Here is a 12,732-nt window from a genome sequence, read left to right on the forward strand (position 1 = left end):
AAAGATAGGTATGATTAGTTAGCATCAAGGCTAAAAGAGGCGAGTTTTTACTGCCCAGTTTGCTCACAAAAAGTTAATTTATTGTCCTTCTCTTGAATCCTGTCTCCCACCCCTAGTCTCTCAGGCCTCGCAGGAACACCACCAATTTCCAGTAAGGCCATTTTTCTAATTCTGCGCCCACCTCTAACCAGTCACCCCTGATTCCTCGAGATGTAGCCTCCTCTCGGCCCCCACAAATCACGCTTTTCCCAGGCTAAGGTCGGGCCAGATCAGAAACGAGGCCGGCACAGGGATCGCACAGCGCACCTCGGCGGAGCGATCCCGGTGGCCACAAACGGTGAGGTGGATTAGAGCTCCGCCCGCGCAGCTCAACCAAGGGATGGGAAGGACCACGGCCTCGGGCACCGCCCCAAGCAGCACAAAGGGGCGGGCCCGGGACAAGCCTCACCGCCTCCGCCGCCGCGCGGGCTGGGGGAGGGGCGAGCCGGCGGGGGGCGGGCATGGGGCGCGAAGGGGCGGGGCCGGGCAGCGGCGCCGGGTGGCGGCAGAGAAAGGGGCGCCACTTCCCTGCGCCTCCCAGTGCGCCCCACACTCCCGGGCCCGCCCAGGCCCCGCCCCCCCGCGCCCCGCCCCCGTCGCTCGGACCGCCGAGTCGCGCCCTCCCACCCTGCGCTCCCGAACTTGTTCTAACTTCCTCGGCTGAGCCGGGCCGCGCCGCCGCCCTCGTCGCCGCTGCCCCGGGGTGAGTAGAGCGCCGAGCCCGGCTGGAGCGGCGGGCCCTGCCCCTCTCATTGTCTGAAGCTGACCCCCCCCCCCGAGCGCCCTCTGGGGACGAAGACTGCTCCCCAGGTTCGGGCTCGGCCCTTCACGCTCCCTGGTCTTTACCCGGGGGCGTCTCTGCGGGCAGTGCTGGCTTTGTTCGCCCAGATCGCCCGCGAGGGGCAGGAGGCCTTCGCCCGAACCCCGCTGAGCTGAACTCTGGCGCCGGGCGGAGTGAGAGCCACAGCGGGCCACCTGGCTGGCACTCGGGGTTCTGTCGCCCTCGCCCTTTCCGCGTCCCGTCCGCTGGGCCCAGCGGGTGTGAGATCTCTTGGGGAGGGAGGGGCTGGACCCGCCGCGGTTTGGGGCTCTGCCGCCTGTTCCAGTTGCTAGCCCTGGGCTGGGCACTCCTTTCGGCTCCCACACGGACTCTCGGCCGCACGAAGCTAGGGCCAGGGGTGGAGGGTGTCGCGGACCAGGGAAAGCTGTCCTCTGCCTTACCCCCGCCCCGCCGTGGTTGTGTTGCAAGTTGCCCACCCCGGAGGTGCGTCCCACTCAGCCTTGCACGGGTTTGGATGGCCCGAGTTTGAATAGGTGGTGACCCAGCTTCTCCTTGTTGGTCGTTTGGGATTGTGCCTGGGTGTAAAGCCGACTCCTGATCTAACTGGAGCTTCAGTTGAGTTGGGTCTATGGCTACTGAGTTGACTTCTCCTGGGCCGCTGTTCCTAGGGGAACGGGTGGTGGTGCAGGTGGGTAGGAAGTTTGTGTGTGTGTGTGTGTATGTGTGTGTGTATGTAGGGACTTCAGCCCTGGGGCCGCTGAGACCTGTATCTCGGGAAAGTGAAGTTGGTGTGTTGCTAGAAGCGGTCCATGCTGTGCGTGTGTGTGGCCCGGGGTCGATGCGGGGGGTGTGGGGGGGGATGTCCGTCTGCCCTGGTACTGGCCTGGTGGCTGACTGTTCCTAACGACGGTGTCTGCTGCCTTCAAGTCGTCCTGTGCCGTGAATGCAGAGCATTGCACCGGAGACTCTGTGGGTATGCTCTCTCCAGTGGTCTGCTCTCTAGGGGTCTTACCCCCTTCGGAGAAGAGGGTTGCTCTTGGGCTGATAAGAGCAGGTGGAGCTGCCTGCCAAATCCTCAAAAGTAGCCTATCCCTCGACCTCAAAGTAGGGGGAGTTAATGCCTGCTGAGTGTTTGGGCACTCCTCCCTATTCGTGAAGAGAAACCTGGGGCCCAGGGGATCAGAGCACCCCCATATCCCCTCTACATTCAGAGGCACCCTGGATTCTTCTGGGTCCTGCCACTCTTGGATTGAAGCTCACATTCCTCTATCATGGACCCATATGCCCTTTTAACTCCACTGTCACCTGTCACTAAGCTTTGTCCATCCTTATCATCCATAATGTCTGGGAGACAGGCCTTGGAAGCCCGGGCTACCAGTGGGTTTTTTCCTCTTATTGCTTCATCCTTTGTTGCACCCCACCTTCAGCTGGAGAATTTCTTGATCTCTTCATCTCCACAACTCTGAACCCCACTGCTGGGTCACCATATGTGATCCTTGCTTCATTTAACAAAGCATGATTGACACTCTGGGGTGCCAAATTACCAGGTGCTTTTGCAAACACTGTTCCAGGCTCACAATTGCCTGGCTGGCTGTAAGCTCTGAGTGGTCTTAGAACCCAGGCTGGATATGTAGTTGGTACTCATAGCATTTATTGATCTGAGCTTGAGTTCAGCTTGGAAGCAGCATTCAGACACACAGGAGTTCAAGTCCCCTGGTGCTTCTGGAGGCTTGTGGCTGCCTCTAGGAAGAAAGGGCATGGAGAGCAGGGGGCTGAAGGGTTGGCTGCCTGGGTAAGTTCACCCTTCACCAGCTTGGCAGCTGGGCTAACCTCTCAGGACAGGTAGGGGTGCCTCCTTTGCTGTGTTTGGGAGTGGGGGGACAAAGCTCGTGCTCTTTGTAGGAGGGAAGTGGGTCTTACTGTGTGCGTTTGTGGTGAAGGTGAAGTTCCTATGGGGTCCAGGGTGCAGGGAGTTCTAGAAGCCCTGGGTTCTAGAAACATTTCCTGAGGCTTAACTCTAGGCCACCAGTTCTCAGAGATTTGACTTGTTGCTTGTTTAACTTCAGCTGAGGTAGAATTCAGTTTGGCAGTGCCTACAAAGTGCCTTTGTGCCAGTCCAGGGGAACTTCACTGGGTTTGAAATCTCACGGAGATTATGGACAGATTACCACAATTATGTGGAAGGTTTAGTATGTAGTAATGGTGAATTTATTGACACTTCCGAAATAGTTCTTGAGACTTATACCGAGCATTATCCCAGAAACTTCACTTGTATCAACTCTTAATTCTTGAAACAACCGAGTATGGTAGATAATGTGAACATTTCATTTTACATATGAGGAAACTGGCCTAGAGAGGTCACAAAGTAGCTTGCTTAAGGTCTCAGTGTGAGCAGGTTTCCTCATTTCTTATCCAGACAATGCTTTATTCTCAGAAGTGATTAAAGTTGATTAATACAAAGAATAAGCCTGGCCCACAGCAGAACTAGTAAGTCCTTTAGTGAAGGTGCCCTTGCATCCCCCGCTTCTGAGAGCATCTCATCTATCTGGGCACATAGCGCCTGCCCCTGGACCTCTGCTGACTGACTGGTGATGGAACTTTTGTCTCCCTGAGGCTAGGGTAAGGGAAGGCCCATGCTGCCCTCCACAGAAGACTGGGGAGTGAGCATCTGTCTGTATCAATCTAGTTAGATCAGGGTTTGCTGTGGTATCAGTCTCTGAATTCAGACGCTTAAAGCAACAGGATTATTTCTTACACCACACCTATTGTGTATCTGCTTTATGTTGTTCTCCCACTGGGACCCATGTGGATTAATTGAAACATTCCTGGGCACTACAAAGAGCATGATGGATCTCACTCTAGTTCTTAAAGCTTCCACCTAGAGATGGTGTTTCAGTGGCCAAAGCAGTCACACGGCCATACTTACTTATCTACGAAGTGGGCAGGGGGGAGAAGATTGGGAACAGGTGATGAACAGCACAAATGCCGGCCACCTGCCTTCCACTGTGTCTTCCACTGTGACTTCTTTCCAAGGTCTGATTGTCATATGTTTTGGTGTCACCAGGAACATTGATCATGATTAATCAAAGAAATGTTATTTAGGTTAAAGTTGAATTGAGGTGCCACATTTGAACGGCAGAGGTATGGTAGACAAGAATGTATGTTAGGGTAGTGAGAGGTAGTATGCAGAGGCACCTTACCCCTGGACACTGGGCAAGATATTTGAGTTCCTTTGGTCTTCTTTTGCCCATTTATTTGTTTGTTTATTCATTCATTTATTCGTGGGCTCAAGGACTAGTCGTGAGTCCCAGGCCAGGGATTCTTATCAAGCACAACCTGGTGCTGCAAATTGAGATGATAAAATCCCTGTTTCTTGGTGGTCTCTAAGGAGTGATATTAATGTCCATGGAAAGGGAAGCAGGCTTCTGGTCCCCTCACTGCCCTGGCACAGCAGACCTTGGACTTCTTCGGGCTCTACCTGTATGTGGCTGGGAGGGGTAGTAGGCTGTCCTAGAAGCAGGAGCATGCAGAGGCACCCCTACAGCCTTTGCCTTTCCATTTCCATGACTTGGGCTGAGCTTGCAGGCCTAGGGGTGTAGAGAAGAGATGTGGTAAGGTTACTAAAGGATGGAATCACATGGAGAACAGGTTGAGTGTAGGGCCGGGCTGGTTCTCTGGCTTGTAGAAGGGGGTAGAACCCCTTTGTTAGTTGCATTTTTCACTTGGGTCACCACGGCAGTGTTAAAGAGCTGGCTACGCTATTATCTTTGCTTTTGTGCCTTGTCACCCACTTAGTCTCTGGTGACCTCCAGCAGGGCCAGAAAACACTGATAGAAGTGGTAAAATCTCAGGTTCTTTCGCATTGTGGTTAATTCAGTATCTTTTGTTGTATTTCCTCCTTTCTCAGGGCCTCTGTTTTGCCATCTGGAATAGAGGGAGGAGTGGTGGCAGTTTTCAGCAGTGGTCCCATTCTTGGCTGGTCATCAGGGTCCCCTGGGAGACTGCTTAGAGCAGTCCTTTGAGAATTTTTGGTCTAGGCGAAAACCAGTGTTGCTGGTTTGTCTTAGCTTCCATTATAGCCGTGTCTTCTCTGACTGAGTCCATGTGGAGTATTCATTATGTCTCCACAGCCATTTTCTCCCTTAGCAGCATATTTATTTTTGGCTCAGACAGGGCAAGTGTGGTTGTGCTGGAACAGCACAGAGCCTGGCCCATGGGAAGTGTCCAGTGCCGCAACCAGTTTCATGTGAAGATGAAATAACAGTCTTCAGTGTGTAGAGTGGATAGTGGTGAGGCAGCTTTTGAGCTGTATCTACTCGCTAGCTAAGTGAGCTAAATAAGTCTTTAATTTTTATTCAGTTTTTCTCCTGGACTTGGTCTCCTCATCTGCAGAGTGAGAAGAATCTTCCCTTTCTGCCTCTCGTGGGGTTACTATGAAGCAGAAGTACACACCTCAGGTTCGAGAAGCAGATTCTGGAGCCTCAAGTTAGGCCTTACCCTCTGGGACTGCTGTTACCACGCCAAAGGCTCTCAGCAAAGTGCTCACCAGAAGTTGATTCTGGGAACCCCACTTCCTCTACTCTTGGGCTTGATGGGTTTGGGGGGCTGGGCCAGGCTGGGCAGTACTGTGGGTTTTCTCCTAGAGGCAGTAGGCCTGATGATCTGAGTTTAAGTGAGTCTGGACAGGCTGGAGTTAAAACTCTTCACTTCTTGAGGTCTCTCCTGCCTCCCTCTCTGAGCAGCCAGGGAGAGCCCTGGTGTCCATCAGCTAGATGCGTGGAGGGACTGACTCCTCCCTTCTTGGGCCCTGTCTGCCTATGCTGAGTGGCTGAGAGACATTGGCTCTAAAGTAGCCCCTGGTATCCTGAGTAAGAGGTGAGTTTCTGATGCCACCTCAGACGCTGTGTGTCCTTGGCACTTGGGAGAGCCGAGGCTTGCCTTCCTCTCTGGGTAAGGCTTGAGGAGGGGCAGGAGTGGGCCTGAGAAGAGATTTGGTGAACCTCAACTCTGGGTTTTCCCTGACTATGTGTACCAGCTGCTTGGGCCTGTGCTAATCTGCTCTATAGAACCCAAAAGGCGTCAAAAAAGAAAAGAGTCTTTGAGGAATTTCTGGTCCTAACACCCAGAAGAGGGGCCCTCACAGCAGCTGGAATTAAATGAGTGAGTGTACCCTGAATCCCTTTCATCTGTAGCCCAGGGTCAGAGTGGTGGGCCTGGGAGGGTTGAGGGCAGGGTCTTCGCATCAGAAGCCCACCAGCAGCTTGCCTTCGGAAACCCAGGCTTACTGGGAAGTGGCAAATGCAGATGAGGAATACAGCCAATGCGCTTCAGATTTGGGCCTCCCAATAGGAGCACTGGGCCCCCACATACCCACTACAGCAGTTTGGTCCATGGTGTGACTTTCCTCAGCAAGGGCCTTCATCCTCAGTCAGGAGCCCCGCTCAGCTCTGCACAGGACCCTGTTCCTTCTGTGCCTCCCCTCTGCTGCCATCAGCTCCAAGGAGAGGGTCTCAAGGGTTGTCCACTGAGTAACCATTGCAGTAAAGAAAGCCTGTTTCCTCTTCGGGTGACCTCCCTAATGTCTGGCTGTCTGGTTTCAGCCCCTCAACCCTTGGCCAAGCAGACAGGGTCTGTCCCTTCAACTTGGTGGGGGAAGCCAGCCTCAACCCCAGGCCCAGTAATTCTTAGACTGTGGGTGAGAGCTCCGTATTATTAAAGAAAAAAAATTCAGACACTTGATAACACAGTAAGGCAGACTTTATTCAGGACTATCATGATAGGTATAAGGACTACTATAGTTGGGTTTTGCAGTGGGAGAGAGATTGGGCTCAATCCAAAATGTAACAAGGCAATGTGGGAATTTATAGCCAAGGAGCAGAGTCAGACAGGGGTTCAATAGAGGGAAATTTCTGAGAGGGTAATTCTTTACTAACTGACCTAACAGGATTCTTGCTTGTTCAACACAATAGGCAGCTAGGAGGATGACCTGGGGGATATTGCATTAGGAGGATGAGAAATTTGGTCAGATAAGGAGGGTAATCAGAATGGAGGTTGAAGGATCCCAGCCACACTGACATAGCTGGATTATTGCTAAGAACTGGACTCTACAAGGACAGAGGCACCCAAGGTCATGCCTAGTCGAGTAGATGGAACCTGACTAAAGTTTGGTCAGGGAGTCACTTGTCAGTACCCAGAGGCCAGCTGTGGCCAGCTTCAGGCTTCCCCGTGGTTCTTGCCCTGGCCTGGCTTGTCACTAGGTACACCTGTCCCTCAGGAGTGGTGTCCTTCCTTGTGGGCACCACGCCCTTGTTTCTAGAAACCCTGTCCTTTTCTGCATTTGCTGGCTCCTTGTCCCTTGGCTCCCTCACTTTCTGGTGGCTGGACTGCCCCTCTGCACCTAGGAATTAGCATGGACCTGGGGCCTTGGTTCCTGTGGCCTCTTAGCGCTGGCATTCACCGCCAGATCTGTTGTGTGCTAGACCACAGCCGCTTGACTCTGGACAACCTCCCTCCCTGCCTGACCATCTTTCCTTGGCCTCTCTTCCTTTTTTCTGCTCTCCCTGTTCTGGGTAAACCTGTCTGACAACTTTATGAATCTCTCCCTCTCTCACCCCTAGGGACTTGTTGTCTTACTTGTCTGAGCTAGGCCGAGGGAGGTGCTGTGGGGGATCTCCTTCCCCTGCCTGGACTGTTCACTGCAGGGGCCTTCTGTCTGCATCCCTGCTTCCTTCCCTGTCTGAGGCCTTCCAACCCCTCTACCAGCCAACCTTGTTCCTCCCCCTCCATGCCTGAGGCCCCTCCTGGTTCTCTCTCTGCCTGTGTGCTCTCTACTTGGCCAGGCCTGCACAGCTGACCCTGTTTTGGTGTGCTTTGTGCTCTTGTCTCAACAACTGGCTTTTTTAGGATCCAGGCCACCTGCTGTTATGGGAAAAATGGTGTGTGGAGAAAACCTGTTGGCTGTGGTTGGAGGCCTTCCCCATTTCCCAAAGGCTCCACTGGCTTCCACTGCTGCAGGGGAAAAGCGGCAGTAACAGAAGCTGGCTTTGTGAGTCCGTCCTGCCGCTATAGTCATTTTCTGCTGTCATCCTAGCTGCTTCCTCTGCAATTCAAGTTACGGAATGAACACGGATAAGTTTTGCGAGTGCATGTCAATAAAAGAGTTGGTAGTAGTGGTGGGGTGTTCATTCCCAAGGGAGCAAGGAGGAGGGCATGGCATGTACCCAGGTACTAGGGTGGAGTGGTCAGGCCCTGCAGCTTTCTCTGTGGGAAGACAGATGAGGTTATGGGGCAGGACACCTGAGGTGTCCCAGGATTTGGTGTGTGGAGGATCAGAGTCCTGTAGGAAGACGGTTGGAGAGGAACTGGTCTTGATCTGATGGAGGCCTGTAGGATTCTGCACGAGAGCTGCCGAGGGCTTTGCACTGGAGCGGACCTGGCCTGTGAGGGGGGCAGAACTTGTTCCCAGCAGCTGAGGTATGAGGGCTCCAAGTGACAGTATGATTCTACTTGTTGTGAAGTCTCATCTGTGCTTCTTAATTTGGGGGCTACTTATTGAACATTGAATCATCACAAAGAATCTTATGAACTAGGTGAGACAAACATACACCTTCCTTCTTCCCAGCCTTCTTTCTTTGTGACCTGAGCATCCTGTGAGCTCGAGGTTATTAAAAGATCTTAATGCCTGCATGGTAAGTTGGGGGTGGGACCAGGGAGTTCTGCTAGGTGGAATGAGCTCCGTTCTCACTCCCTGCCCCCTAAATGGACTCACCCAAGCAGTCAGGCCAGTCCGGGTTCTAATAGGCGTGTGTCATACCCCAGAGAAGCAGGAGAGAGGCTGGGATGGTTATTATATTGTTCCTTAGAGGGAATATCACTTGGAGGAAATACATCAGTGCTTCTAGTACAGAGTATTTATTGATGTGTCAGTTAAAGGAAGCTTTCAAGAACATATATGCATCCCTTTAGTAAGGAATAAATATACAAATCCATCTCACAAGTGCATTTTGCAGCTTCCATTTCCTGAAAGATACATGGAGTTTAGTGGTTAAGGGACTGGGGTTTTGAGCTGGGATTTCGGAGAAACTGTTTTTAGCTTGCCCTTGGAGTTGGGCCAGGCCTAGAAATCTGTTTAGCTGCTAAAATTGGATGGGCTCATAACACTAGAACCTTGAGCCTCCCTGATGTCTGGGAGGGCTCTCGGGAGGGTTCTTGCTGAGGCCTGGGTTGCACGCAGTTCATTTCAAACCCTCCCCTCTTCTTCCCTGAACCTGGGAGTCTTACAGTCTCCCCACAGATCTAGCTGCAGACGCTCCTCTCCGTGGAATAACTTCAGGTTTCCCTTCTGCCTTTGTCAGAATCTGTTCTTGGTTTTCCTAGGAAAACGTTCTATTTGGGGACTTGGGGAGCAGTTGTGAGCTGGGAGCTGGCGAGCTCTTGGGTTGGTGAGTCTTTATTCAGGAGGCTGTCACCCCTTTTCCCTCCTCCCTCCACTGCTCCCTGTTCTAGAGAGATAGACACTGCCCTCAGGGAGCTACAGGTAACAGTTTAGGGATTTTAAATGTCGATTTTGGTTTAACTTTTTAATTAAACAGTGTATACACGATGCAAAACACATAAAGATGTACAGTGAAAATGAGTATTTCCATCCCTGACCCCTTCAGGTCTGCTCCCCTGAGGCCTCCATCTGCAGATGTTGGGTGCCTAGTCAAGCATCTCTGTATTCGCCCCTGTTTATCGCCTTGCTTGTATGCTAATCACACAGTTCTGCACTTGCTGATTTTTACTTTAAAGTTTATCTTGGGATTGCTCCGTTTCAGCACACACAGTTCAGGCCATTCTTTTGAACAGCAAGGTGTTATTCCTCTGTACAATAAACTAGGATTCACTTTATCAGTCCCTTATTGATGGACATTGAGGCTGCTTCCAGCATTTTGTTTCTGTGGCCCAGATGCAGGAACACCTTGCACATGCTCATAGCTCTGTAGTAGAGATGGCGCACTGAGGATTCCAGGCATTGGGTGCTTAAGAGGAAAAGAAACATGCTATTTTGATTCCAAAAGGGAGAATAATAGATCCTGAGTTTTTCTTTTGGCGGGATCTTGCATGTCTGCAGTTGGAGACTGCAGCTGGAGGGACTACAGTGCAGTGCTGGGGTGGTGGTTCCCACCGCAGTCTTTGTGTCAGCTCAGGTCAGCCAGCCTCAAAGGCACCTGCTGTTTGCAGCCCTTGGCTCTGCCCTGGGGGCCATGAGGCCTGTGTACCCCAAACTGTGATATAAAAGGGTGAAGAGGCAGCAGAACCAGCCAGGGTATGGGAATGGCAGAGGCTTCTCAATACAAGGGTTTGGGCAGCTATAGGATTTGGGCAGGGCAGGAGGGCGGAGTCTTGGCTAAGAAACCAACTGGACCTGGGAACCAACTTTCGGAAGAGCAGATCTTCAGCTTTAGGGGTTGGTGTGAGGGTCAGGCCTCCTGTCCTGGCCTCCGTGGACCTTCCACTGCTCTGGGATTCCTTCATTTCTTGCCAGCTCTGCAGCCCTGGCTCCGTGCTGCTATAGGCTGCTTTGAGCTGCTGTGGGCCTGATTGCCACCCTGTGATTTTAAAAGCCTGGGTAAAAGGGACCTGATGTAAATAGTAGATGGGTTTCTGTTTTGAATAGACAGCTTCTTTTCAGAGCAGAAGCAGGGGGTGAAAGCAGATGAATTTTCCTTCCTGGGATGGGGAAGCATGTGAGGAAGGGCGTATGTTTGAGCCATCTGCTGGAGTCCTCCTGGGAGTCCCAGGAGCTTTCTGGTTGTTTCCATATCCTTGTGGCCCTAAGGTGCTTCTGAGATGACTGTAACCATTCCCTGTGTGGCTCATGGCTGCCCTGTGCCTGGACAGGGAAGGGCAAGAACCAGGGGGGTTTTACGGCTGGCTGTCGATTACCCCCCACCTCACCTGCCCCCACAACAGAAAGGTGGCTGACGTGACCCTTCATGACCTGCTGGGTTTGAGGCCTGTGCTCCTCCTCTCTCTCTGCCACCATTGCTGTTATGTGCTGCCCTGTGAGAAGTCCAGAGCAGCCCTCGCTCACAGCTCTGTTGTGTGGGCCTGCGACCCTGGCAGCACAGAAGTTTCTATTGTGGTGGGGTGGCAGCTAGGACTGACCTGTGGGGCTGAGGAGGTGGGGCCTGGGGTGGACAGTGGAGCTATTCATGGGCTCTGCCCTGGTTTCCTGCTGCCTACCATTGTGGATCTTTTGTTGGGGAGGGGAAGAAGAGAGAGGGTGGCCAGTGTTGCTATTGTTGCTGGCGCAAAGAGCCTATTATGCTTAATCAGAGTCCTTTGGTGAACGGATCTTAGCCCCTCCAGGGCCCCTCATGTGTTGTCTGATGCTGGGTGAGCTGCTTAGCCTGGGCCCTGTCCTCTCCCAGTGCCACCTCCATCCCTGGATGTTAGGGGGGGCCCTGTCCTTTGTGGGTTCCTCTGTCAGGATCCCCCTTCCTTCCTCTCAAGTCCTCATGCTGTGCCTGGAACCTCCCTAGGTAAGAGTTTGGAGCAGCTGGCCAAGGAGCAGGAATGCCCTGTGCCTGTCTTGTCAGCCACCTGCCACTGCCTCTGGGACTGGATTCTGCCTGCGCAATTCTAGCCCAGCTGCACCCTTGGGTGGGGGCCAGGCACGTGCCTGGGTTGTCGTATGTCTCGCAGGCCCCCACTTTTCTTTGTACCTCAGTGTTCAGCTCAGTGTCCCCTGTTCCTCACTCGAGCACTCATCTGAAGAAAAGCCTGCTTGCTGGCAGGCTGGCCTGTCCTCCCCAGCTGCCTGAGCCATAGCCATATTCCTTTGTTCTGCCCTCTCTGGTCTCTTGAATGGCAGGCAGGCAGCCTGGCAGGCAGTAGGCAGCAGCCTCACAGCACCAGCGGAAGCCCTTAAGATATGAATCTTTCCACTGAGCCAAAGGCATGCAGTGCCCTGGCTGCACCCTCAGTTCCCCCAGCTGTAACCCCCTCTCCCCAGTGGTGCTGAGATTTCTCTTTGTTTAGAGAGGGTATAGCTCCCTTATTGGATAGAATGATGGTGACGTGTACAGCGGGACAAAGAGAGGTCTCACTTATTTGTGGCCACTGAAGGTGTGTGAGAGGGAGGGGGAGAGAGAGCCAGGGGAGATGGGGAGCTGCACAGGCACCTGTGGGAGCAGCAGCCTCCTGGTCTTTGACAGAGAAAACCACTCCCAGGCACACTCCCTCCTGGTCCTTCTACATGACATCTGTGGAGGAAGAGTTAGCATTTAGTGGCAGGGGTCCTGCAGGAAAGCCGAGTGCATCTCTGTAAATCAACGCGTGGTAAAGATGGGTGGGCTTTCTTCCCAATACTTGCCTTAATGTGGTTTTCTGTGTTGTTGCTTTCTCTTAGGCATCTTACATCCTCTCTGTTCAAAGCACTGCCCACACGCCTGTCATGGGCAGCATTGCATCACCTGGGAGCTTGTTGAGATAGAGAATCTGGGGGCAGGGGTGTCTCATCCCACACCCATTTAATCAGAATATATTTTAACAAGTTTTCCAGGTGATTTGCATGCACTTTCAAGTTTGAGAAGCCCCGGCTCATCTGCCTTTGTCTAGCCCCGCCCTTGCTCTAGCACCTGCTTTAGTCTGGGTTGTGGTTTTGTAGTCTTCACTCTCTTGCCTTCCTTCAAGTCATCAACTCTAACAGTGTCTGGCAGGTGTCCCTGGGCCCTGGGGGTGCCTCAGAGATGGGTGTGGGGACTGAGAAAGCTGCATTTGCTGGCAGCTGCGAGCATCTCCCTGAGCCTGCTGGCAAGGTCATCTGTGGGGCACAGAGCCTAGTGGTAATTGGAGCCCTCCTTTGTGAACGGTGCTGGGGAGCCTCCCTGGGCCATCTGGTGCCACTCGCCCCGCCCAGTCTGTCC

The 12,732-nt window shown here is 53.0% G+C and overlaps 1 protein-coding gene across 1 annotated transcript in view; it reads left to right on the forward strand.

Annotated features, from left to right (window-relative positions):
- Positions 1-585: 585 nt before the first annotated feature.
- The window catches only part of TSPAN14 (tetraspanin 14), a 51,900-nt gene continuing 39,753 nt past the window's right edge, over positions 586-12,732 (forward strand). Inside the window, exon 1 of the mRNA XM_037059453.1 lies at positions 586-742. The gene's annotated coding sequence lies outside the window, so the exon portion shown is untranslated. The remainder of the gene's footprint in view (positions 743-12,732) is intronic.

This window comes from Sturnira hondurensis, unplaced genomic scaffold (genome assembly GCF_014824575.4).
Source record: "Sturnira hondurensis isolate 20B ecotype Veracruz unplaced genomic scaffold, ASM1482457v3 Scaffold0010874, whole genome shotgun sequence".
In the NCBI taxonomy this organism is placed as follows: domain Eukaryota; kingdom Metazoa; phylum Chordata; class Mammalia; order Chiroptera; family Phyllostomidae; genus Sturnira; species Sturnira hondurensis.